Genomic DNA, 27,530 nt, shown 5'->3' with positions numbered 1-27,530 from the left:
CGCAGGGGTGTTGTGAGGATTACATGAGATGGCATGTGAAAGCACTTTGAAAACTGTAATGCGCTATATAAACATAAGGTATTATGGAAACATCTTTAACATATGGTTTCCTACCATTCATTTTTTTAACAAAGAAAGGGAAAAATCCACTTATTAGCTGGTTGGGGAAAAAAGTGAATCTTGATAGAAATTTGTGTTTGATAAATATCTTCTCTGTTTTATCTTCTCTGTTTCAACAACTATGGAAATACGAAACACCTGTGAACTAACTCTTAAAGATTCATGAACAGCTGCTTGAGTTCAGGAGGTTCCCTGTTTGAAAAAGACTTTCTTAGCTGACTCAGGGCAGGGTACAATTTGCTCTTCAACTTTGGAGAGACTTGTCTGGTTTTATTTTCCATTACCATTCAGAAATGGTAACTCTTTTTTACCTCTGGTTGTTCAGGTATATTTTGCAGAGTTTCATTACCCTGTGCATTCTTTGCCATCTTCCCCTTCTTGGAGTAACTAAGATTTTTAGACACGATTTCTAAAAGAATAATCTTTACTATGTTTAGTTTAAATAAACACTATTCCTGAACAAGTCCTCACAAACTAGGCAAACATTTTAGGCAGACTACTCTAAAGGTTATTAACCGTACGGGAGGTGAGGAGGGAACACTACTTAATGAAAAAACATAGACAGATTTAAAGAAAAGCTAAAGGAAGTTGGTGGAAAGAATCAGTTTAGCGCCCTTCCCTCCCACCTCCAATAATAGGAGGATATTAAGAGAACATTGGCAGGCATACTTTTCTTACTTGGCTTTCTTTCTTTCTTGTGTATTTATTAACTTTTACAGATATTTGTTGAAAATCTATACAAATTATTCCCTTGCCCAAAAGCAAAGCACCACTTTAAGGTGATGTGTTTGACACTTATTCTGCTAAGGAACCCCCAGTATGCAGGTTACTCTTGGAGTACGTGCTAAAATCTTCTTGAGGTGCATTAACTCTTAGGAAACTAGAGTAGTATGGAGTGCCCTACATCATGGGTTCAGTCAACTTTTCCTTTGAAGACACAGAGAGTATATGTTTTAGGCTTTGCAGTCTGTACAGTCCCTGTCAAAACTACTCAACGCTTGCCATGTTAACACAAAAGCAATGATAGATAGCACATAAATGAGTGAGCATGGCTGTGTTCCAATAAAACTTGATTACAAAAGCAAGTGACATGCCAGATAGGGACCATTGGTTGTAGTTTACCAAGCCCTGTAATAGATCATTATTTATGGAAAAATCATTTTTAAATCTGTATTCTAGTGACCTAAAAGTTTATATACTTCCAAAAGCTCCTAACTTCTATCCAAAGAATATCTTTCTCATTCGGGCGGTCTCTCCCACAGATTCATAAACTTTCATGAGTTAGATTGCTTCCAGGTGAGCATGTTTTCTTTCCCAGTTTAACAGTTTGGAATAGAGGCATTTATTCTGTCATCTTGTAGGATGGGTTAGGGAGTATCCTTCCTGGAGACTGAGAAAGGGTTAGATTTAATTCTGTCTGGTCCAATACAGCCCTAGGAGTCTGACAACCGCAGAGTCCTCGTAATACCTAACTTTATAATAATAATAAAAATAAAAAGAACCACTGAGACAATAATGTATTTTTTAAAAGTGGCAAATGTGGTTTCCTTTTTTCAGCCTTTGCGCTTTTTCGGTATTTTGACCATAGGGAATTTTTTTTTTAATAATACAAAAGCAAATTAACCACTCTGTATTGTAAAAAAACGATGTTATGGGTGTGTGTGTGTGTGTGTGTGTGTACATCTATGTTTATTTCCTAAAAGAGGAAAAAGTACTTTTTTTGTTCAACTTGTATCAACTCCTGTTTTCTAATTGCTGTGAAATGGCAACTGTTGATAAATTATTGTGACTTTTAAAATATAATGGGGAGGATATATTTTGGTTTTACGGAGCTTTAATCTGTAAAGTATCACTTAAATATATCTGATAGCAACACTTAAAATATTGCATGGGGATTACTTTTCTATCATCCATACCCATCTGTGCAACTTTGAACATACTGGGTGCTTCTGAATTCTTGGTGATTGGGTTTCAATTATTGAAAATCAGAGAACTTAAACTTACTGACTTTTAAACTTTAAATTTTATTTTGTAGTCTTAAAATTCAGTTAATGCCTATAATTTGAAATCTGGTGTTGCTCTTTCTCAATATATGTCTTACTGGAAATTCCTGAAATTGTTAGTGCCATCAGTGGTTTACAAACAGTATTTTGATATTACAGATGATTTGCTCATTGTATTTGCATAGTTAGAAAGAAAATAGTTTGTAGACGATGATTCTCTTTTTCTAATAAAATGAAATAAAAGTTCTTAAACGCACTAGAGGATTTAACTAAAGGCTGGTTCCCAAGTGCATAGCTGGTATTTTAATTTATATTCAGATTCTATGTAGAGAACATCTGTGTAAGCCATCTAGGTTTTCCCATTGATCATTTCCAACCACACCTATGGTCCTAGAAGCCTTTATTATGAGAAGTAGGGTATGGTACTGTAACCTCTTATGAAGTTTGCCTGTTAGAGGCCCAGGTGCTTCTACTTTATGGTTTGAAAATCCGCCTCTTCATAAATTAGTGCTATTCACTGTGAGAGGAAGCAGGGCGATCGCTGTGAGAGTTTTGCATCCATTTACCCTCTGCAGAATTGCTGTACCAAGCCCACCGAACTGCTGCTCAGGCAGCCTTTTGAGGGAGAAGCATCCCTGTTTCAAATGCACTGCCAATTCAGCTCCTCTGGAGTAGAGCTTACTTTCTGGTTTCCTGCAGTGGGAATTTTAGAGCTTGTAATGGGCGATCAGTTAGTCAGATTTATCCTATAATTTAGGTTCATGCAGCTTTGTGACCTTTGCAGTACTATTTATAGAAGGACCCTGATGATGATTATCTCTTTAAAACACATTACTGGTGAGCCTATGATTCAGACCTACCGGTGCTGTCGATCTGATTTTTTAGACAGCTTCCCTAGCTTTCTGTTGAGAGTCAGGAGCGTGAGCATCTCTAAAGCAGCATTGAATGTAATTTTGAGGAACATGGGTTGTATATTTTGACTCTTATTTTATGAATGCCACAGACAGCTAAAGAGTGCCTTTTCCCCCTCACAATCCATGCCGGAAGATGCTCACTCCGTCGGCTTTCTCTCCCTTCTCCCTCCTCCCCCATTCACTTGATTCATTTATGCAATACTGTTTCCAACTTGAAGCCATTTTGTCACATCTGTTGGAGAGATAATCACTCCTTTTCCTTAACATTCTGCCAGCTTTCTGTTGTTGAAAAGTGTTTCAGTTGATTACCTAATGCAAAAGCTATAAAATAAACACTCAGTGGGAAGGGGAAAAATGGTTTGGTGTCCTGTTTTAATATTTTCTTCCGTAGCCTTGACACTGATGGACGTTTTCCAAGCGGACTCAGTGTTGAATGCCTCAATTATCATTGCCACCAGAAACGTATGCATCATCACTGGTCTGTAATGATTTTTCTGGCTTATTTGTGACATACAGACCAACACTTTTTTTTTTTTTTGCTTTGTATTTATCTCCTCATTAGTATTGAAATGTTCAGATAGAAAATTTACAACATGTACTTAGGATATACACTTAATTAGAAGAATAAAGGAAATAAGAAAAGGACTATCAACTTAGAATAAAAAAAATTTTTTTGAGGAGGGGGAGCTAATCTGATTAACATTTATTTCACAGTGTAGACATGCCCATAGTGTTTTTTTGAGAACACACATTTCTAATGATTACGTGTCTTTTGTCCTTAAAGGAGAAACTCTCAATTACATAGATTGCCAATTCCCAGCCACTGGCTCGTTGTTCTCAGCAAGCCATTGGTTCTTTTTACATTGTATGGTATCCTGTTGAATAACATACCAGTTCAGTGATAAACACGGAGTTTGGTCTGCACCCACAGAGCATTGATTTGACAGTCAGAAGGGCCTGCCTTTGGCAGTGTGACTTTAGTAGATGGAGAGAACAGTGTTGTGAGGATTGGATATCATGGATACAAAGTGCTGCCCCGAGGCAGACTACTAACTAACAGCTTTTACGTGCTCTGTGAGAATGTGGGGAGGAAGCCGGCCGGCCCTTCTGACCCTGCAGAGGGTTGTGTCACCTTATCGAAGATCTTTTTAGAAATACTGTGAATGGCACTGAATTTTACTTTTTACTGACGAGTTATTATTGCAATGCCTCTTTACGAGCCTATAACAGACATTCATGGTTCCCATACCTGCTCTTGTCTCCATCTACAGACTTCCTATGAGAGAAGCGGGGGATGGGGGTGCCACTCACTGTGCTAAGGGAGACCGGACTTGCCTTCAGCAGTGGCTGTGTCCGCACATCATATGGGAACAATGTGGACTGCCAAGAAGTACTTGTATAAAGCTCAGGATATCTAGACTGAAACGATTCTCCCTCTTTCAACAGGAAAGAAAAAAACTACACTCTGTGAGAAAAGAGAACACTTGCCTTAGTTATAAATCAGCTGATCATGTCAGAATCCCAGGGTTTTAGGACATCTGAAAAACAAGTTTAGTACGCAATGATTGTTGCCTCAGCCTTCACATTTTCACTGTACTCTCATCATCACTACCTATTTTTTTTTTTAATAGAATAAGCTAGTGAGCTTTATTCTTTTAAAGTAATCTCTGCACCCACTGTGGGGCTGGAACTCATGACGAGGTCAGGAGTCACACGCTCTACCGACCGAGCCAGGCACAGTCTGTTTTTTTAAAGCAGCATTTAAGCTTTTGGAATTTTCTCCCAGCAGTAACAAGTACAGAAATGCACATTCCAGATCACTGTCTGTCTGTAGGCATCTCCCTACCCATTGCCTTACCTGTCTTCATTAGCCCCAGTCTCACCTTTGTCACCGCAGAGCACACGTGTCTCCCCCCCCCCATCCCCCGCAACCAAACAAAAAATAACCGCACCACCGACGAAATTCTCTTCAAAATGCAAGTTTGCCCCTTTTTATTCCAGGAATGCGCAAACAAGGGAAGATTTTACAAAGGCTATTCTCTTTATGGTTTGCTAGCTTCTAGATGCATGAGATGGAACATAAAGTTTAAAAAATATTCCAAGGGCCTATTTAAGGTATAATGCACTTGAAGATAATGTAGTTACCGCTTAAGACCTATGAGGGGAAACAACAGGAAAAATGTCGAGTTTGTGGTTGCTGTTGTTGCCTTTTATCTCTGTTATTTTACGAGAGAGAATAAAGTCCCTGGAATAGGTTACTTTATTTTCGGTTTGAAAACGAGAACTGTGGAATTCATGAGAAGATAACCCTCGAAGGTTTGACTGGTTCGTTACTCCTTTCTCCCCACTTTTGGGCCCCATGTTTACTCAAAACCAGATGACCAACCTGGTGAGATTACCATGCCCTGTTTTGAAAAACTTGATATCCTTGCTTTTCACCTTGAAAACAGGTCTCAGACTGTATCTGATCTCTGCTATACCCGTAAGATTCAGGGCCTCCCTCCTTTTCCCCACAGCCTTTCACCACAGACACATTGTTTCTGCACACGCTCGTAGCTGGGCCACTGAAAGTCACTTTTGAAAGATGCAGTTACAAAAGATAGGTCTGTGATTGGCCCTGAAAAAGGCAGTTTTATGGTAGTTATGGTATGGGCTCTGCCTGCCTGGTCTTGAACAAATCAGCCTAAAGCTGAGTTTCCTTCTCTGTAAAATGACACTAATATCAACGATCAGTTTGAGGATTGAGATAATTAATATGTGTGTAAACTTACTTAGCACTTACTTAGTTCCTGTTACCAGTGAGCTCTAAAGTGCTAACATTATCTTCTATGGCAAAGATTCGGATATCCCGTGTTGAGGTGTATATGCACTCAGTCATTAACGTGCCAGGCACGAGGAATGTGAAAGATGAACAACAGAGTCCTGGCCTCTGTTTGTTAGGAAGAAAGGAGGTAAAGAAATAAAGAGCAGTGAGCAAAAATCTATTTTTTGCCTTCCTGGTAAATCACCTATTTTGTTACTGTTAAGGATTCATAACACCCATCCCAGACCTTTTAATTTAATACACTGAACAGCTCATCTCTTAGTTTTAACCTTGAAATCGCAGAGGTACCAACCTAGCCCGAGTAATCAAGCTCTAGACGCCTAGGACCCATTAGTTGGCTCTAAAATGTAAACCTCCATAGTCATCTATATGATAGGCTTAATTTCATGACAAATGAACCTGACAACTAATTGGGTTCATAGATTAAAATGATAAGGTTTTACTGTGAGAGGCATTGCTAACATTCAGGTATAATATTTAATTCTATTATATTTCAATTCAAAAGTCAGTAAAACTAAGAAATAGGAATAAGGCAATACACCTAGCCCCGACCTTATAATTGGGTTGTGTTCTCAGAATTTATTAAAAACAGTTCTTTGAAACCCATGTGAAACCAATATACACATGGGCACAGCCCACAAAAGTTGGTTTAATCTAAACACGCAAGGATTTGTCCCTTTATTAGGGCAGAGGGAGCTAAGGGCTATGCCCTTCCTGTTTTTCTGCTGTTTCCCCCAAGGAGATGTTTTAGTCTTGACTCCTAAAGCTAAACAGTTTCTGTTTCCACCTGTGGATGATGGGGTTGTAAGCAGAGGATAGTCACGTTTGCGTTCTTAAAAGATACTTGCAGCAGTGTAGAGAATGGGCTCTCAGGCTGAAACCTGGGAACACGAAAACCTCTGAGGTTTCTGCAGTTGTCACGGGAAGCGATTACAAGGTTGGGGAGAAGCAGTTGTGTCTCAGGGCCAAAACCCCCAATATTTGGCGACAGATGGGAAGTGATCAGTAAATGGAGAGTGGGAGGCAATATTTGGGTTTGCAAAACACGGCAACAGTACAAATGTTCACCATCTCTTGCCTTTGCCCCAGTTATGCAATGATGGTTATTTTCCAAGTGCAAGTTTATAAAACAGGCTAGTGTTTGCCCAAAGAACCTAGGATCACTAAGACAGGATTCACTGTCTCACTATCAGATATTTGACTCCCGTGCCTGTTTTTGCACATTCAGATTTTGTGACCCGGGTGAGGGTTTGGCAAAGAACCTCCCAAACACTTTGCTACCGCTCTGTGGCATCTAGTGAAACCTATCAGTCAACTTTAGCCTCTGCCTTATCTGATTTTCCTAAATCCAAAGCCTAAAAATTAAAGCCATGCCTGGAAATGGCTCACATCATTAGCACTGCAAATTTAAAGGGAAATAGAGAAAGCATAGTTGTTGGATCAATGTTCATTTTAGAACTTTAGCCAAACATTGGGCAACGAGATGACTAGAGCTGTCGGCCTATCAGTGATGCTGAGAAAGGAATGCAGTGGGCTCCAGCAGGTGCAGTAACTATCCCGTGTTCAGGTTTTACTGCTAAACACTCCCTGCCCTCCCAGCAAACAGGCAACATACAGCAAGTATTTTGACCTGTGAGAGTGTTGGGAAATTCCTCCTGCTGGGCCTCCACTGGAAGCCGCAATCCTCTGTGAGGGTGGAACTCAGGCAGATCCAAGAGGGATTATCCCGGGACTCTGGCATCACAGTTTGCTTCTTTCTTTCTCCACCTCCCTCTCTTCTTTCTTTCCAATTTAAATCATTCAATCTCTTAGTAGAAACTTGACATCAAAGAAACTCTGACATTTGAACACCTAATCTGATGTTTTGTTTTTTTAAAGATCGTGCCCTCTTAAAGTAGCAACTTAAAACTTTAGCCTGCATCTCATTGAGTGTTAAAATCTGGCAAAGGGTAGACTTCTGGTCCCCAAGTGATCTGGCTTCTGAACTTTGGTTTTCTCTCACAAATGTGAACCTTTTTGACCTAAACTGGCATATTTCACATAGCATCCCTAGAGATTTAAAGTGTTTGTGGCAATAACATTTAATTTGCATCCCTTTTACTCATTCGGGGGCCCCCTTAACACAGCCACGTTGAGAGGTAGGTAACAATGTTGAGAGTTTTCGGAGTTTCATGTGTTAGACACTGATGTTTTTAAGCTGCTCTCAAAACTGATTGGCTAAAGTTACCCCTTCTCTGAGCAACAGCTTACCAATAATGCCATTTTGATGAAGTGGGCAGAGCCTTTCTGAAAATGGCTGACTGGAAATAAGTGACATTTTATTCAACCAAGAGTAACCACAGACTTTTTTTCTGCCCCCCTCGGAAAGGTAATTTAAATTCTCTGGTGGACCTGTAATTAGGTCTCTTGGCACAGCATTGTTATCTGATCAGACTGTCATGCCCGTAAACAGTAAAAATGAGGATGTTGGTTCATTCATATGTGGTTTTTTTGTTTTGTTTTGTTTTTAAAGAAGGCTATGGGCTTTAGGCCCTCTTCTTGCTTTCTCACTCATGCTCTGTTTCTCTCTGTCTTTGTCTCATATGGGGGCTTTTCAAATAAAACCTTAGACAAGAACAATGTTTAAAAAGTGGGCCAGTTACATTTTGCTTCTCCAGTTCTGCCATGCTAATGGCTCCCTTCTTGATCATTTAAAACACTGGTCCAAATCCAGATGGAATTAGATGCCCCTTCCTGCAGTCAGACAGTCTGTAATGTTTGATACAGATCTTCTGAGTGGACAAGATGAGATTAGATTGGTCTCTCTGGGAGCCAACACTATTCATTTTGTAAGAAAGTTATCCTGGAGGCCTGAGTACTGCCAAGAGCAAAGTGGAAACAGAGCCCAGTCTTTCCCTCTTATCAAGATCCATAGTTGGTTCCACATTAAGCAGTGAAGTGCTCGATGGTAAAAGGATTTGAATAATGAGTTGGATCAGAAGCCAGGAAGGAGGTCCCTGCCACCCACGATCGAAATATGAATTTCATGTGTTGTAACTTTATTACCATTTTTTGTTTGTTTAAATATATGACAGAGACCAAAATCTCTGGCGTGGAGTCAGTGGCTATTTTTAGTTGCTGGGTTTTTTTTCATTTAATTAATATTTAATGAGCCCCACTACGTGCCAGGCGCTGCACACAGACCTCCCTATGCACTATAAAGATTAACCCTTAGACTAATCCTCATGTTTAGTGCTTTACCATGGAGGAATGTTATAGTTTACAAGGCTCTTTCACATTTATTTTCTCCCAATATTCTCACCTAAAGGGTGGCTGTCATTAGCCTCATTGGCAATTGAGGAAACCCACACAGCTAGTAAGAGGGAGATGGACTGAGTAACCAGCCCCCAGGCTGCCTGGGCCAGCAAACTGAGCTTCCTCTCGCTGTGTTCCTGTTTCTGTGTGAATAAATGCTCTGCTACAGATTAACTGTTGCAGTGGTTCTTAAAGTGTAGTGCTGTCTCTGGATCAATAGCATCAGCGTCAGCTGGGAACTTGTTGAAAGGCAATTTGCTCGGGCCCCAGATCTTCTGAGTAGAGCCAGCAATCTCTGTGTTAACAAGCCCTCCGCGAGGTTCTGACACAGACAAGTTCAGGAGCCACTAGCCTAGGGCACCAGTGCACGGATGAGATGACAAAGGCCTCCCGTGACAAAGAGCCTGTGAGCTAGGATTTGAACCCAAGTCTGTCCGGCTCCGATGCCGTGTGTTTTCCGGGTGGGCCCTTAAAATAATCTTAGATTTTCCATTTTGGTAAATTCCTTTCTGAAATATCCATTGGGGGACAGGAGAAAAGGTCAATAAGAAAAACGCATCTCAGGGGTGCCTGGGGGGCTCAGTCGGTTGAGCGTCCAACTTCGGCTCAGGTCATGATCTAGTGGTTAGTGGGTTCGAGCCTCTCATTAGGCTCTGTGCTGATGGCTCAAAGCCTGGAACCTGCTTCGGAATCTGTGTCTCTTTGTCCCTCCTCTGTTCACACTCTGTCTCTCTGAAAATAAATAAATGAAACATTAAAAAAAAATAAGAGAAACACATCTCTGGATGTAAGGCACAAATTCTGCCCCATCTACTGACTTTCTGGTTTCTGGGTGAGATGAACATTGTCAGGGCGCGGGGGACCCTTAAAATCACCACTAGAATCCCCAAGGGCAGGAAATCCAGCCGTAGAGCAGAGTGTGGCTGCTCAGACTACGCACATTTCACCCAGAGCTTTCCGGGTCCGGTGTTCTTGTTCACTCCTGACGTTTTCCTATGATGGATTTCATGGCAAGAGAGCTCTTTGCTCCCTGCCTGGCAGTATCCGTGGAGGTGTGGGTTCAGGTGGTATGGGAAATTCCTGGTGCCGTCCTCGCTGGCGGGACTTTCCTAGCTGAGATCCACAGCCTGAGGTCACACGTGGTCCCTGTCAGCTGTGTGGCATAAACAAAAGTGCCCACCTGGTTCTCATGAATTTCACCTGCATTTTATTTCTCCTTGAAGAGCCCAAACGGAGGCTTAGGCCACAGCTCCAAGGGTGTCCAGGGAAACCAGAACTGACCCCACACACACATACACACCCGCGAGGCAAGGCGTTTCTGCCACAGGCTCTAGAGATCAGCAAAGGAGAAGCCTGAGCCTTTCTTTTTTGAAAGAGGAGAACTGTTGCCCACCCACAGAGCACTTCCTAGAAGCTGGTGCTGCACCGAGTGCTTTGCCTACATTATCTCCTGTCACTCTCAGCACTCTAAGGAAGATACTCCTATTAGCCCCATCTTACAGATGAGGAAAATGAGGCTCACCGAGGTCCACTTTCCCACAAACACACAGCTGGGAAGTGGTGGAGATGGGACTCAAATTCAGGTCTGACTGCAGACGTCAATCTGTTAACCATTGTGCCACATAGACTCTGACGGCTGTGGCAGGCAAGGGAGAGGCTTTGTACTGAACGTCTGGCTGCACAGCCCCATAGGGCTTGGCAGCGGGAGACATGGGACCTTGGAGCCATGGCACGTACCCATGTGGGCTGCAGCTGTGGCTGGAGCCCAGCAAAGGCCTCCACCAGGACGGCTTTTAACTGGGAGTGGGGAAGGGCGTGCTCAGGCCATTTTGCTTTCGGAAATGCTTCCTCCTACTCTCTATTTCTTCATGCATCTTTCCCAGGTCAACAAATGGCCGTTTGTTGTTGTTACTGTCTATAAAGAGTAGCCAGATTAACAGATCTGGCATTTGGAAAATCACCATAGGTGCCCTGTGTCTGCTTTTCAGTGTACCCGTGCAGCCTGAACCTGAGGCCTTGGCTCCCCAGGGCCAGCTGGGACATCCTGGAAAATTCCCCCAGGGCTCTCTGTTCTAGCAGGGGCTCCGGATGCAAGCCTCACCTTTTGCATAAGAGCCACCATGGCAGGCGGTTGTCCAGGCTGCCCTGGGGAGGTGGCAGGTGCTTAACGTCTTCCTAGGTGCTGCATGGAGCAGACTTGGCTCCATGGTCCAGCTTGGGGACCAAGAAGGCCTAGTTGTCTCCCAGTGTCTCTGCCCCCTCCTGGTCACCCCCTCACTCCCCTCTGTGGCTTATTGTTCACACCCTCCCCCCTCTACACACCCAGGCACTTTCTGCAAAGAGGGCTTTGGAGATACCAATGCCTAGTCAGTCTAACCTTCCCAGGGTGGGAGGGCAGAGTGGAAAATTTGCAGTGTATACAAAGCCTGATGCTCAAGCAATAAAATCTCTGCCTCGTGGAAGTCCAGGATCCATAAGCAAGGAGGGTTGGCACAGTAGCACGTGAGCAGGAGGGCTTCCTGCCTCCAGAGATTTTGCTTCATAGGTGGCACCTGCCCTGAACTCTCCAGAACCGCCCCCCATCCCACTGTACCCTCTGTTACTGCCTCTTTCCCTCCCCCTGTGCAACTCCCCACCCCCTACCCTTCCCGCTGTGTTTCAGGGAGGTTTCCCAGCACCATTGTGGCTGACAGATCAGACCCATCTGAGTCAGACTGAGCCTCCCATTTAGTCACTTAGGCCTCCGGTATCCGGGTGGCCCAGGCCTCATGCCAATCCCATGACTGCTAATAGCAATTTGATCATACTCACTTTTATACTTAAATTTCCTTTCTTCCAGGAGCCCCAAGCTCTTTAACGAATGCGAGAATTATGCTGCAGGACAAAAAAACAAACCGAGGGAAAATATCCACCGTATTCCAATTCTGCTCCTCCTTCCCGGACTTACACACTTGCTCTGAAAGGTGGATATTAGAAATTCATAAACTCTGGTGGGCGGTATGGATCTGGAACGGAGACCTGAGGCTTCGTGTTGCCCCCATGCCCCACCAGCTTTCACCATCTTCTTTCTTGGGTTTGCGGCTCCAAGACCTTGGAACTCCATTTAGATGAGTCTAATAGACTTGTGTCTTAGAAGAAGAAAGTTCGGTATGGTTATATTAGCCTCCTATGCCCCTAGAGGTGCTCACCAGGCCCAGCTGGTGGTTGTATGCCTTAGAACAGGTGCCTTGGAAGACACAGTCACCTCAAAGGGCAAGAGTGAGATTTGGGCTCCCCCCCACCCCGCCCCAGCAACCTTGTGTTTAGCACCTGTGAAGCTTTCCGAGGGGTGAAGACAAATACAGAACATGGATGGCCTACTCCTCTGTGCCTGGCACCACTGGGTGCGGAGGGAGGGGAGGTAAGCCCGTGGGGGCTTTGGCTAGTACCTGACCTGCCCTTCTTTTCTTTATTCAAAGGTCCAGCCATTTTGTATGATAGGAAGAAAAGGATTAGTCTTGGAATCAGGCATGCAGCTTCTAGTTCTGACAGCCCCCTTTCTCACCAGGGGTTAGGGCAGTATCCACAGGTTTTGCTTGCTTTCTATAAGAGGAGAGAGTACTATCTAACTTTAATTATCGAGATTTGATCTTCTGGCTCAAACTCATTCTTCACACTGATGACAAAACTGTCTTCCAAAAAGAGAATTTGCTTCCTCACTTGAAAAGTCTCAGTGGCTTCCCACCACTGTAGGAAGGACTTTCACCTCCTTTAGTAAAGCATTTAAGACCTTCTATGATATGTCCCTTATTCCCTTTTCAAGCATGTTTGCCACTATGACTCCCTCTCAGAACGTGGTCACACCAGACCACTCACATACACTTTCATGCTTTTGTCCATTTTCTTTTCTCAATTCTCTGTGGAAATCCTCCTTACCATTCAAGGCCTGGTTCAAATAGCATCTTTCTGGGACAGTTTCTTTGATCCCAAGAGTCAGAATCCATTGTTCCTGACACTACACCCACAAAGGCCATTGCTTGTGCCCGTGCTCAGTCATAGAGATGCGAAACGTGTGCTTTTGGAATGAGACAGACTTCTTGGGTTGAAGTCCTGGCTCCCTCACTTTCCTGCCATGTGACTTTTGGAAAATCACTAATCTACAAAGAGTAAAGCCAAAGCCCACCTTACCTAACAGGGTCGTGAGGATTGATTGAGTTCGTGTCTGTAACATCCTTGGGAGAAGAACATCGTGGGCGAGCGGAAGGTGTCAGTGTTTCCTAATATCACATTCTAGGTATCGTCAACCTGCCTGTGTCCTAGGTGGCCAGCTCCAGGTCAGGGCCACGCCGGGCGTTGTGACACTTGCCCCGCCCACCTGCACTAGCACGTCTTGTAAAAGGTGGGCATTCGGTAAGCACTGAAAACATTTGTGAGCGTTTTATTTCTCTGTTCTTCTGTTTCTCTCTCTGGACAGTAGTGACAAAGAGTAGCGAAAAAGAACATTCTGGGGTCTAAAGAAACCCTCCCCAAGCACTCCTCCCAGGATAGAGCCCATTGTTAATTGGAAAATAAATAGCTCTCAGCTGAGCATGGCTTCTCCTTTCATGGGCCCCCCCTGCAAGCAGTGGCTGTTTGGGAGACAGTTATACCTCCTTTGAGGATAATAATGAGTGCCCCAAACTCCTTTGGAAGAAGGTTGAGAAGATAAATGAGATAATCCACCTGACAGCTCTTTGAGCTCTTATGAAAAAGATACCCTTGAAATAGAGCATACAGGTGTGCCTTGTTTGGGTTTGTGAATTTGGGGGACTTTATGAAAATCTGCACCTACCAAACAGACAAATTAAGGGGTGAAAATTAGCATCCCACACAGCCTCTTGGCTTGACAAAAAGATTCACAGCAGGATGCCTTTAAATAGCCAGCTCCCCTAGTGCATTTAAAAGATGACTCAATTTATAAAGAATTTGATTTACATACACCCGGTCAGGAACACATCTACTACAGGAGGGGAGGCGCATATGTTTTTTATAATAAAGATTGATAACTGTGGGGTTTTCAAAATATAAAATATTTCTCTCTCTCATGATCTTTCATCATGCCGTTAACACTTCCACTGCTGGGAAGCAGCTCCGAAAGCGTGCAGATGTTGGTGCGGAGGCTGAGCCGAGCCCTCCTGAGCACACCTCACGGAGCGTGCGGGCATGAAAGGACCCTGCTTGGCAGAAGCCCGATTGAAATAAAGAAATAACTGGCTTGAGATCACATCCGCATGCAACACGCTGTTCCTAATTGGGCTAAAGCATTTCTAACTCAATAGAAGATTAAACATCAGCAAGCAGTGAATGTCTGATGAAAAAGTAAAAATCAGCCTCATTTAGGAGGGAGACCATATACAGCAGATGCAGAAGCCACTAGATATGAGTGAGCTCCTTGTTCAGATTTTCTCTTTAGAAGTGTTTAGGTATGTCCTCTGTGTGTGTGTGTGTGTGTGTGTGTGTGTCTATTAGCAGATGCTCAGCGCTCAATGGGGTTCAGGGGCGTGTGCTGGTCAGAACAATGACCCCCGCCCCGGGTGCCTGGGAGGCTCAATCAGTTAAGCTCTTGATTTCAGCTCAGGGCATGATCTCACGGTTCATGGGTTTGAGCCCCTCGTCAGGCTCTGTGGTGATGGCTCGGACCCTGGGAGCCTGCTTCCGATTCTGTGTCTCCCTCTCTCTCTGCCCCTCCCCCACTCATGCTTCTATCTCTCAAAAATAAACAAAAAGGTTAAAAACAATTAAAAAAGAATGCAGGTGGAATTAAGTTTGCTAATCAGCTGACCTTAAAATCAGGAGGGCCTCCTGGATTATCCAGCTAGGCCCAGTGTAATCTCATGGGCCCTTAGAAGTTGGGAGAGGGAAAAAAAAAAATCAGTGACGGGATGGGAGGGGAAAGGGCTCACTGGCCATGGCTGGTTGTGAAGACAGAAGGGGGCTGAGAGCCAAAAAATACAAGCAGCCTCTGGAAAATAACAAAGGAGAGAAAACAGATTCCAGAAAGGATCCCAGCTCTGACAACACCTTAACTTTAGCCTAGTGAGACCCGTTTTGGACTTCTGACATCAAGAAGTGTAAGGTAATAAATCTGTGTCGTTACGCATTGCTAAGTCGGCGGTGATGTTACAGCAGCCGTCGAATATTGATACAAAAGTGGGTGGGCTGGTTACGGCAGCTTCCCTGGGTAGTTCGTGCTGATGAGGCCCGTGTCAAATCTCTGGTGCTTTCATGAGCACAGAGGCAGCCTCACATTCAACCGCTGCAAGCCCTAACAACCGGTGCCCCATTCTCCTCTACTCCCACATGCAGGGGAGAATAGGGACATTGTGGGCTGGCCTTTGTGGCCTCTGTGCCACAGAAGCTGGGGAAAGGCCTGGGATTTCCTCTAGGGCAATGAGTCCTCTCTTTCGGTTAACCACCCACATAAGGCCAGCCCTTGAAAGCCAATGGCACACATCTATCTGAACAATTCCAAGCTCCTCCCGTCTCCACAGTTACTGTGCCTCCAGGCCCCTCTGCCCTCAGCATCTACCTCTCCAAGCAGAGCCTTGGATGGAGCACACTGGCCACCTCAGAAGTCCTCGTGTCTGTCCGCCCCTCCCTTCATCTCCCCAGCAGGTAGATGTGGCTGGTTGGCCTGACATGGAAAATGATTTCTTTGGAGGCGCACCGGAACCCCGTTCTGCCTTTGAGATGTGCCTCAATGACCCCCAGGGGATTTTGCGCCCTCCTCTCCCCTCTGTGCCAAATCTCCCCACCATGGCAAGCCATCTTGGGCAGGCTCTACTCCTAGACTGGTGGGTGTTGAGGGGGTGAGGTCAATGCAGAGGAGAAAGAGCAGGAGGCTTGTTTGGTTGGAAGTTCAGCTGTATTTCCAATTTAGCTTTTCTCAGCAATAAAGCTCATGTTTTGACTCCTCAGTGGTCCCAAACCCTACATTAGAAAGGTGCATGATTAGTTGACCCCAAAACAGTTACCATGAGCAGTGTCTCCCCATAAAGCCAAAGTTCTGAATTTCCACAATCGTCTATGGTGAGAGGAACATAAATGTGAATCTCTGCTCTTCATCAGCTGTGTGATCTCTAGACCTCAGTTTCTTCATCTCTGAACTATGGATGATAATAACATCTAGCTCCTGGGGTTGTTGTAAGGGTTAAATGAGATGATCCCTTTGGCCCGAAGCGTGGTCACCGTGTTATAGTAACACGAAGGGAGAGCGACTGCTTCTGTTACTATTGTTTTTGCTGTTCTAAAAGTTTAGCAAAACAGACCCTTTCTACCACAGAAAGGTAGTTTCAGCTGAAGTCTTTAAGACAATGAGTGTCAATTTCGTCCATGTCTTCATAGTGAGATGCTGGCCGCCAAAGCAGGAGGTGAAAGGATGTGGCCCAGAACTGGTGTTCCAACAATGAGCTGACAATCGGAAGATTCAGAGGCCAAGAGAGTAACCGAGGCTGGAGAGAAAATTTCTTTCAAAAGAAATATGTGTTCTGTGGCACCTTCCTCCTTGCCCAGCAGGGTGGTGAACGTGTGTTCTGTGGACTTGAGGGGTCCCCTAGGAGAGTGGACTGGAATTGTCTTCCAGGTCGACGAGGCCCTCCTGGAAGGGCGGTGCGACCCCAAAAGAGAACCTATGGGGAAGAGGTCTGCAGAGGTCCGCAGGCAGGTGGGGGATGGAAGCAGCTGGTGGGGGAGGGTGCAGTGCCTGGGTCAGCAGAACTTCAGACGAGCTGGAAGATCCAAGCAGAGCCAGAGAAAGTCTGCTTTAAGTAGGGTGATCACTAGTCTCGTTTGTCCAGGACAGTCCTGGTTTGTATCTGCCGTTCTCGTGTAATTATAAAGCACGTCCACTTTCACTCTTAAAAGTGTCTCCGCTTGGACAAGAGATTACTCTCCACCGAAGTCAGAGGTAACCACACCCAACCCACGGGAGGGGTCTCGGTGCCCCCTCCTCCTTTTCACCCCCCTTTCACTCTCACAGAGCCTTCTTCTGCTTCCGTGAGGGGGTTGCGAGAAGAGTAAACCTGTGGCTCTCCTGGCAGGAAATAGAAGAGCCCAGCTTGCCTCCACCCCTCACCTTCTGCCTTTACTGCTGGAACCTTCCAGCCTGAAGCAGGAGCACACTGCAGGTGACAGAAGTGAGTTGGTATTTTGTTTATTACATGAACTGGACATATTAGCTCAGGCTGTGTCTGTTCCTGTGGTTAGAAGTGACCAGAAGACTTAATTATCTCAATGGAAAGGTAAAGCTGTGGGGTAGCCTGAGATTTCCCAGGGATATGGGGGAACGCTCGCCCTCAGGGTGGGCTTGACCGGGCAGTGGGGGAGCAACAAATACAAGTCTTTTCTGTTGACCCCCTTTATTTCTTGTTAAAGATATCAGTTATGTTGTTACTATTGACCACTCACCATTTTCATTCTGGCTTCATGGACACCCAGGCAAATGAGCTCTCTTGCTACCCAGAGCTTTGGCCTCAAATCACTGTTTGACCTATTCTGGCGAACTGCCACGGTCCTCATGCAGACCTCCGGGAATTATTCTCAACTGCAAATTTCAGGCCTAAAGACTAACATTGCTGGATGTTCTCCTCAAGAAGGCCAAGAGGAGAAGGAGAGAGAAAAAGGAAAAGTTAAAAACAAACCCAGAGCACCTCAGTGGCGCAGTTGTTAAGCATCTGACTTTGGATCAGGTCATGATCTCACGGTTCTTGAGTTCGAGCCCCACATAGGGTGAGTCTGAGCCCCACTTTGGGTAAAACACAAGCCCTGCTTCTCTCTCTCTCTCTCTCTTCACCCCTTGCTCACTTGCACCCTCTCTCTCTCGCTCAGAAAACAAAACAACAGAAAACAACAACCTTTCCTGTAGGGATGTACTATTTCTTTCCCCAGTGTTCATAAGCAGAATTATAGCAGAATTACATTCAAGGATTCATCACTGGAGTCCCTGTAGCTAGAAGGTTGCTTAGGGAAATGAAAGTCGTGACAAATGCAAAAACGTTTGCCCGTGATCACGCACCGTCTCGTTCTCCCACCCGACTACGGAATGAAGCCCCTTTTGGATCAGACTCCTGATGGTTGTGGGATATTATAAATATCTGACAGGACAGTGGAAGTGATGCAAATCCATTTCCAAGTCAAGTTTCAGATCTTGCAAGCAATGGAAGCTTTCGTGGCATTAAGGAGAATGAAGTTGGAGAATGGCTCAAATCATCGCAAGCTGTCAAAAATAGGGGCATGGCGGGGTGTACCAGTTAATGATGGGAAAACAAAAAATTGGCAGAGACAGGGACACCAGAGGCGCTTCAAAGAAAAAGTGTGTGTATCAAACAGTCATGAGAAGCCTTTGGGGAAATTCATAACCCTCTTGCATACTTTTGTGAAAATGTCTCTTTGTGCAATTGGCTATCAAAGTAAAATACAAAGCTGTTGTACAAATATTTTTTTTAAATTTTTCTTAAATAATTCATTTTTTTTTGTTCAGTAAGAACTAATGCATAGTTGTATTTATAACTTGTGTTAGATTGGAGGGTTTTAAAAGCTTAACTTAATCTTTTGTTTTATTTTTCAAGTTCAAGCTCCAACAGAACTTTTTCTCCCCCTCCTATTTACAATAAAATTGTCTCTCTCAAGTAGTTTCCTATTGGGTGGTTCTCTCAAAATAATGGAGATTTTCTGCTCCAAAGCCCCTAGTATAGATTACAGTCTTTGCATCATAAAGAGCTTCACCAAGGTCGGACCAGGGGAGACACCTGAGTGACTCCTGCATGACTCAGAGAGTCACCGAAAGGAACCACCCGGAAAGGAAGAAAGCCTCTGCCCCAAAGACAAATTCCAGCTTCTACCCTTAGGGATGGAGGGAGCCCTTTTTCTTTTCAGTGGCCAGTTTGTCCCTACTTGTCAACCACCAACCCACAGAATTATCAAAACCTCCCCTCAGAGTCTCCCACTAGAGGAGCAGGCATTTTGTAAGTGAGAAAAAAGGTGTTTGTATCCTTTGTAATTTTTATTGCTACTATTTGCATTTTCTCTGCCTGGAAACTAAACTCCCGCCCTGTTGAGTGAAATACCAGGCACTGTCTTCCCTGCTGGAGGCACCTGCCGGGCCTCCTTGCTCCCTTGGCCCAGTGCCCCTGCCCAGTCTTAGCCCTGAGGGTCTCTGATGGCAGGAGGAGGACTCCGGTCCCCATAAAGTGACAGAACAAGAGAGGCTCAGCTTCTCGGTGATGCCTGCTTTACTACGGAGGGTTCTCTGGGGTCTTCTGGGCCTTCTCTGATGTGGAGGGTGGGAAGACGTCAAGAGGTCTATGGACGCCATCTCCCTAATCAGTCGCTCAGACGTTTGAGATTCTGTGAGGAAACAACAAAAGGGGGTTATCCACGCAGCCCAGGTCCCTTCACAATCCCTTTGTTCCTTCCGTTGCAATCTGCACCTTCTCCTACCCCCCTGAAGACCAGGTCAAATCTCCTTCCTTCCTCAGCCTGGAGTGGAGTGGGGGGGGGGGCAGTTTTGGATGCCTCCTAGGGGTCAGGGTATGTCTGCTCAACCCTGTGACCTTATCCACCTGAGGAGGCAAGACTCTCCCACCACAGCTCAAGGGTGCAAGAAAGGTTACGTTTTGTTTACATCAGCATCCTTTCCATTTCAAATCCCTATTCTGCTTGACGGCTGGCACTTCCCTTGACTGCTGGATAGGCTTTTTGTCCTTGGTGATTATGCCCCCATTCTGAGTGGCTCATGATCGCAGCTGGAGAGTGGGGGGAGTGGGGAGCGGAGAGAGGTGGCCCCTGACCCAGGTCCTCTGTCTATGCCAGCCTCCCAGGACTGTATCATCCTGTCCCACCCTTGGTCACAGACCCTAACGACTTCCAGGCTCCTTCTGAAGAGGGTCTACAGGAAATTCCACTGCCCACCCATGCTGCTGCTAAACTAAGGGAACTCTGGGACTGTCACAGGCCTTCCCCACACTAAGGGTCAATTCCACCCCTGCCAGCTGGCCCTTGAGGCACAGGAAGGAAGGGCAGAGATGACCTTTCGTTTTCAATTCTCCTACCTCTTGGGTGGTTCCCTCTTTCCCCTAAGGGAGGACCCTCTGAGACGAACCTCTGCGGGGCAGAAGAGTCACGGCAGGGCTTTATCAGGGGTCCCTCCTCAGTCCTCTCTTTCCCTTCTGCTCTCACTGTCTCCAAGCCAGTGTGGGGCCTTGACCTCCTCCCAGGGTAAGGTCTGCCCTACCTTTTGTCTTCACTCTGGAGTCTCAAAAGCTAAACGTTTGGGTGCTGGGTGCCCTAGTTCCACTGGGACAACCTCCCTCTGAGACAGAAACGGTCATGGCCCGCTGCCACATGTGGGAGAGTCACCGTGCAACAGAGACTCTAGGGAATTTATCAACATATTGTCCCTACACGGGGACCCATACCGCCAGTCGTGCGAAGACAGAAAGATAAGCGTGGGCTTTGGAAAAGTGGAGCCTGTGCTCCATGAATATGCAACTCTAGGCTTCGGAGCTTAGCATATTTCATTCTGTTGCAAGTTGAAACGTGTAGGTATATCTCCTTGGCCCAACTCAAAAGGTAGATGTTTTCTGCCTTCTGCGAGTACAGACACTTGGCAGCCAGCTTTCTCTGAACGTTCGTCTGGAAAAGAATCTCCGCTTGTTGTGAGTAGTTAAGTTTATTCAACATATATAAATCTCTTAAAACCCATGCACTTAAATGCTTGCGGTTGTGTGGGATATTATCAGTGTCAGGGATGGGCGAAGTTGAAGGCATTTTGGGTCAGTCTACTTTCTTTAAATCTTCTCCAAACATTTTAGGTTTGGCAAAACCTGAATTGCATTTTTGCCAAACCCTTGTGCCTGTAATTTGTAAACCCCTGTGTATTTTCAGGGAAATGTAGTCCATATGTTTCTGATTGATTTACACTTAACTCATCTAAACGTTGTTTTGCTAGTGTTATTTGATGTCCGAAGGGTCTCAGAGCCTGTTTACATCTGTCTAAGCTGCGCTTTTCCCCCCTGAGACTCGGGAAGATCTGTTTTGCCAAGAGTAAACTCAGTTGAAGTTTAGTTTACTAAGCACCGCCCCTCCCTGCCCCCACTTCCCACGTTCGGATGGGACTTGGGTTGAATCTGAACTAAAGAGCTGAGGAAGTTGCATGGGGCTTTGAAGTTGACCAAACACTCTCCACCACCACACTTCACTAAGGGGAATCAGCCCAAAGCCTCCCCACTGGGGATTGTGACCCATAACACTGGCACAGAGACCAGCCCCCAGGCCAGGCCAACTTCCCAGCCTGGACTTGTCCCCAGCGGCACTGGCACTTAGCAGCAACCAGCCAACCACCCCACCTTGACAGTCCCTTCCAGTAGGACATGTTCATCCAGGTTTTATGGGGAGGAAAGCACAGACTTTGAATAAAAGCCATCAGCCCTCTTGCGAGGTCTGCAATAATGATCTTGTAGAGAAAGACTGTGGTTTTAGAACAAAATAAACAAAAGAAATCCTCAGCTAGGGCCCCACATCACCGAACCTTAATTTTAGATAGTCTGCATTTGCCTTGCAAATGAGTCCAAAAATTACCAACCCACAAACATTTAAAGCAATCCTGCCCACTGCCAGAAAGAGTATGCGGGGCAGAAGGAATGAGCCTGGCCCCTTCTGCTCTGCTCAGTGGAAGTGGGAAAAGGGTGTTGTTGGAACTTAGCTGGTGCCCCACAATTTTGGAAACATGATAACTAGAAATGGAGACGTACTCATTGCAACCATATGATTCATCCTTGAGGGAAATGGTGCTTTATTTTGGAGGAAGCACTTTAATGGGCATTGAGGCATGTTCAAGTAAAGTCTATTTGGACTGGAGAGACTCCAGACAACGAGGAGCTAGGTGGCTTGTAAAATAAGGCGAGGGGTTGTCTTCTCTGTACGCAGAGTTGCCGTTGACTTGGAGACCAGCCTAAGATGTCTCTACCTCTTGTTTTACCCTGCAAGGTATGGGCAACCTAGGTTCTAATAAAGGGACACAGTCAGAGCATTTAACTGGGGGAAAGTTAGGCTAGTCCCTGAAATGTGGGGCAAGTTAGAAGATAGGAACAAAGATAGCTCGGACTCTCCCACCAGGGTTTAAGCTTTCTGTTTCTATGTTGTACTTCCCTTCTGCTATCTTTAAGCTTCGGATAATCTTGATATTATAGGTTGGTCTTGATTATGTTCTGGGGGAGTAGGTGAGGGGCCTGTGCCTACGCCATGAGGGAGACAGAGGAGACTGAGAGAGAATGGAACAATGTGACAAGTGACACATAGGCCTGACCTCTGGAACATGGACATGTTCCTCGGGGATTCTCAGAAATACCTGGGATCGGGTAGACACACTGAAGACAGGCTTTTCTGAAGCCTCCTGGCATGAGAGCTGAGTTGGGAAGAATTTTCCCCATCTGGAGAACTTGGGGACATCAGCCTCATATCAGTGTTAACTCTGGTGGGTGGGCCAGTGGCAATATTTGCAAGTCCACATGGGATACCAACGGTGCCGTTCCAAGGTCCCCCACATGGGGTCCATGCAGGTTGCCGTCCCACGGTGTCAGGAGCAGACATTTCTCCTGCCTCCCTGGGCCATCAGTGTGCGTATCTGGACCGCATGGTATCTCCCTTGCCCCACCTTCTAGTTTCCCTGAACCGTGTTTTAGTGTGAAGTCATCAAGCTACACTGAGGACTGAGAAATGCGTGTACTCTAAGCATGTTGTGAGCCACAATTTATCATTTTGCAAAGTCTCCTTCTGGTGGTGCACTAAGAAGAAACCCATCCCTGCTGCTCACCGGCAGTATGGCTTTAGGCCAGTCCCTTCAACTTCTCTGACACTCCATGTCCTCCTTTGTAAAGCGAAGATCATAATTCCCTTCCTTCGGGATTGTTGTCACACACTTGATAACATGTTGTTATTACAGGAATTCTTACAGAGTAATTCTTATCACACATTATTGCCTAAATCCATGGCTGGTGTCTAATTCTTCTGCATCAACTTTGTCCTTCCTCTCTGGCTCTAATTTGTTTAATCTCAGAGAGTGCTGATCCTTGAAAGGTCATCTGGAACACTGGTTCTCAAACCTGGCTGCACATGAGTCACCTGCAGAGCTTTATAAGGCATTTAAAGGAGATGCTGAGGAATCCGTGTTTCTAAGTTGCTTTCCTAGTGGTTTGGCTTTGTCCACAGATGGGGGTTTGAGTTACCCCTTGCCTAGATTCTTACTCTGCCATTAGGCAAGAATTCCTTTCTGCTATTCCAGGCAGGTGGAAACCTGCCCTGTGTTGGACTTTAACAAGCAGGACTCCATACCCCCCTGGGGACCCCTTGCAGTGTCTGATATCCTTTCACGGCGCCTTTTCCCTGTTGCACTCTCGGCTTATTTCTCCAAAGATCTTGATTTAGTTTGTGATTACCATCCAGGCATTGTCTTTGTCTCCCAATCTGGTTACTCTCCCTGTCTTCTCCTTTGGGAGGCGGGTTCAGACATTCGTCTCCTTATTTTCTGAGGCTAGAGTTTTGCTAGACCCTTTACTCCAGCTCTTCATTTCTTCCCCGCACTTTCTCCCGTCTGGAGTTTGGGTTTATTTTTCTTCCTGCCTAACTACTTCTAATATACTAAGTCAATAAACAGATTCTCTGTGGTTACATATGGCAAACAGCTGAAATTTACAGTTGAGAGTAAAATTTCCTCATTTGGGAAAAAAAAAATCATTTCACAGATTTAGAAAGTGGTCATTCTGATCTCCAGGGCAAATAAAAGTGTTTTATAACCTTGCACAAAAGCTTATGCCTTGATTAAATTTTATTATGAATTATTAATTAAACCAAGAAAACACAGAGGCCTAAACCTTTGCTTCAATTTGCTCCAGATTGAGACACAAACCAAAGGCGACAAGAAACCCTGAAGGGGAGGTTTAATGATAGGCAACACATATAAAACTATCTGCACACTTTCATCTGCCAAGGGCTCCAAACCAGCCATGCAAACGAGCCCCCGCGCCTAGGCCTGAATGCAGGCCAGCAATGAACCTGGAAGAAACGGGAAGTCTTCAGCCTCTCTCTCCTGGATGCTGTGTTTGGGTTTCATGGGGGCATCGTGACTTTGAGGACACGTCAGCTACTTATCTCATGAGCAGCTGTGGTTAGGTGGGGAGTGGTAGGAAACAGGGTGGAAAAGCAGCCCGGTGTCTTGGAAGCTGAACCAGAGGTCAGGAGAAGCGGGCCACCGTGGTCATGGCTGAGTGACTGACTCAAGCAGGGCCACCCAATACAGTTGTGCAGGTTGCCTGGAAGCAGGGGCAGGTGAGTACAGAAATCCAGCTCTTGTTTGCCTGACTAGGCCTTGCTGCCTGCTGTAGGGCTGCAGCCACTAGGGGGAAAGAGCATCTTCTTCCGACTCGAACAGGAGAGTCGCATACTGGTCAGGTCTTGCTTGGAGGCCAATTGCGTATGTAGGGGGTGGGTAGGAGGAATGGGCCTGCATTCTCCCGAAAGGAACATCTTTTGTTTTAGAACACAGAGGGGTTGTCTGGGCAAGTGGTAGCCTAGAATTCGATGCACAGATGCTGGGGGTGCAAATACGGAAAAGACCCTGTCTTCAAAGAGCTCACAGGAACTTGGGGAAGCAGACAAATAAACAGAGTATTACAACACAGTGGTGGCAAACGAGGTACAAGATGTCTATGCATCCAGGTGCCCACCCAGCTGAGATTGGACAGGAGAGAATCAGGGAGGCTTTCTTGAGGGTGATGTCTAAATGAGTCACGAGGAGTGGAAAGGGGTCGGGAATGAGGGAGCGGAGAGTGGGAAGGTACTGAAGACAAAGGGAACTACATGATCAACTAGCGGGGGATGAAAGGGGGTCTACCCGATTGGAAGAAAGAGGGGCTCTTAGAGAAGACATGGAGACCTTGTGGGGTTCCCCACCCATGTCTGGTTGTGGCTCAAGCCATTTTCAAATATGTGCATTTATTCAAACATAAAGGAATTGGTGATGACTATTCCCTTTCCCCACTGGCCAAAATTGGAGGGCTTGGGCCCTCACCAATTTCCCAACACAGTGCTTGGCCCTTGACGTGCTCCAGGGCTAGCTTCTTCTCCTTCCCTACTTCTCCGGCCCGTTCATTTTCAATATGGAAACAGGGATGAAAGACATATATCTGTGTGTCTTTTACAACATCCAAAAAAAGAACAGATACAGGATGTGAAGGGTGATGTCCTGGCCCTTTGGCAATGGGCAACACCTATGATGCTGTGTCCCTGCTTCTGAGTTGGTTCTAAGAGCATACTGAAGTTGTGCTCCAGCAGGAAGCTGGCTTCCCTGGAGTAATCACTCAGAGAAGAGGCGAGGAGAGCTCTTCAACTGCCCAAGAAGCCAAGTTTCCATTATCTGGTTATCTTCCGGAGTTCACCACCTCTCTCTGGGATTATCCAGGCTCCCCGTCCTGCCTCCCCAAGAAGATCCTGCATGGGGATCGTGTGGCATTTATTTGGCTCTTATTTATATTGAATTCGGTGCTCATGGAAAGTGGCACTGCTTCCTAGCATGACATCACATAAATAAGTTTGAAGATACTGCTTAATAAGAACCCTGTAAAGAGAAATGGTAGAAAGAATTGAAGGATGCTGTTTCCTCTCTAATATCTGCCATGAATCATTGCTCAGAGGGAAGGCACAGAACGGAGGCACCCAGGGACAGCACTCTGGCTCCCGGGGGGCAGAAGAGGGCCTTCCTGATAGGGCATATGTTACCTTTCTCCCCCGGCTTTGGTCTGAGGCTGGCAGAGCGGGAGGTGGCTGTGAGGCCGTCTGATGAGTAGGCTAGCCTGTCTGATGGACTGGCTAGTCTTTGCTGGCACCCAGTTTTGTAATCTACTCTCCTGAATAAATCCATCTGACCGTTGCCTCCAGTCAATTAACCACATCTAGTAAATGCTTATTGTGGGGCCAGCCTAGTGGGGGCAGCTCTGAAAGAAGTAGACTGTTCTGTCTCCACAAAGGATTTACCTTAACCCTGTGGGACTTCTCTTTCCTGAAAAAGATCATACTCTTTCCCTGGCCTCTTCTGCAACCAAAAGGAAAATAAGGCACAATATTCTTAGTTAATTTGGAGTTTCTTGAGGGAGAAAATGTTCTTGGAAAAACAATGCCTTATTCCTTTCTTTAGAAAATTCTTTCCTGGAATACAGCTCAATTATGAGTCCCCTAAAGGCTCCCAACGTGGTTTTTTGTTTTGTTTTGTTTTGTTTTTTTTTTTGTTAAAAGAAATGGTGTCAGGCCAGGCCTTTAGGGAAGTTGAAGAAGACTTTTGTTTGCTGCGCATTGCTTTCCTAATGGAGCCCCTTCTCCAGAGCTGGCATGTGAAGGAGGGGTGGGGCTGCCTCAGTATCTGACCCCAAGTGAGTTTGTCTGAAGAAGATGTCCTGCTGTCCCCCGGCAGAATATTATGGAAGCTGAAGAGCTGCCCTTGGAAGGTAGACGAATGGGAGGGGGAGAAAACAGGTGGCCTCACTTCTTGGTAACGAGTGGATAATAAAAGCTGTGTCCATACCCCAGGCAAAGTGCTCAGAGGTCCTCCCAGGGGGGCTGCTTTCTGAGGGGATGCTCTTCCAGTGCTCCCCAGCCACCCGGTAGAGCCAGCTGCTAGCAGATGGAAGGGGTTGGAGGGTGCAGGGAAGTGACCAGGCATTGAGAGAAGTGTGCTCAGGGAATGAGAAGAATTTAGGCTGGGAAGCAGGTGGAGGGAGAGTGCAAGTGAGGGAGATGGGGAGAAGGGTACCTGCCTATTTGATTCAGGTCCTTGAAATGTCTCAATGAGGGTTTCAGAGATTATTTGCTTCAACCCTTGAGTTCAGAGTTGAGGAGACTGAGGTCCGGAGGAGTTTTAAGTGGCCTTTGGTCACATGGTGAGTGTGCAGCTCAGCAGCATCCAAGATCTGAGCTGTAGTTCCTGGTCTTATCTTTGCTGGTGACAGTTGAGGTTCCTTTAGCTTGTCCCTCTGAGATAGAGGAAGAGCCATGAGAAAACCATTGACCTTGGAGTCAGGTGACCTTGGTGGCGGGGCCTAATTGCCCAGGTCCCACTTGGACAACATATTTCCCCGGGCTTTCCAGACAAGGGCAGAGTACCACCCCCTTGCTCTCAAGCTGGTGACCTGTAAGAATTAGCAGCAAGAGAAGGCTCGGGGCTGATCTGGAGCCCTTTGGTGTGTTTCTCCCTTCCGACTTTTGGAGGTGGCAGTTACTGGGCAACATGACCCTTGAGGAGGAGATAAACTGCTTCAGATAGGAAGGCTTTATCTTTGAGGTTATTGCAAATGTGCCTGACTCCTTAATCTA

At 45.8% G+C, this 27,530-nt stretch overlaps 1 protein-coding gene across 1 annotated transcript in view; it reads left to right on the top strand.

Annotated features, from left to right (window-relative positions):
• Positions 1–12,429, top strand: part of HS2ST1 (heparan sulfate 2-O-sulfotransferase 1) — a 183,507-nt gene extending 171,078 nt beyond the window's left edge. The window contains exon 8 of the transcript XR_007454743.1: positions 11,995–12,429. The gene's annotated coding sequence lies outside the window, so the exon portion shown is untranslated. The remainder of the gene's footprint in view (positions 1–11,994) is intronic.
• The last annotated feature ends 15,101 nt before the right edge of the window (positions 12,430–27,530 follow it).

Source organism: Panthera uncia, assembly GCF_023721935.1.
Source record: "Panthera uncia isolate 11264 chromosome C1 unlocalized genomic scaffold, Puncia_PCG_1.0 HiC_scaffold_4, whole genome shotgun sequence".
Taxonomy (NCBI): Eukaryota; Metazoa; Chordata; class Mammalia; order Carnivora; family Felidae; genus Panthera; species Panthera uncia.
This window is presented reverse-complemented; position numbering and strand designations above follow the sequence as displayed.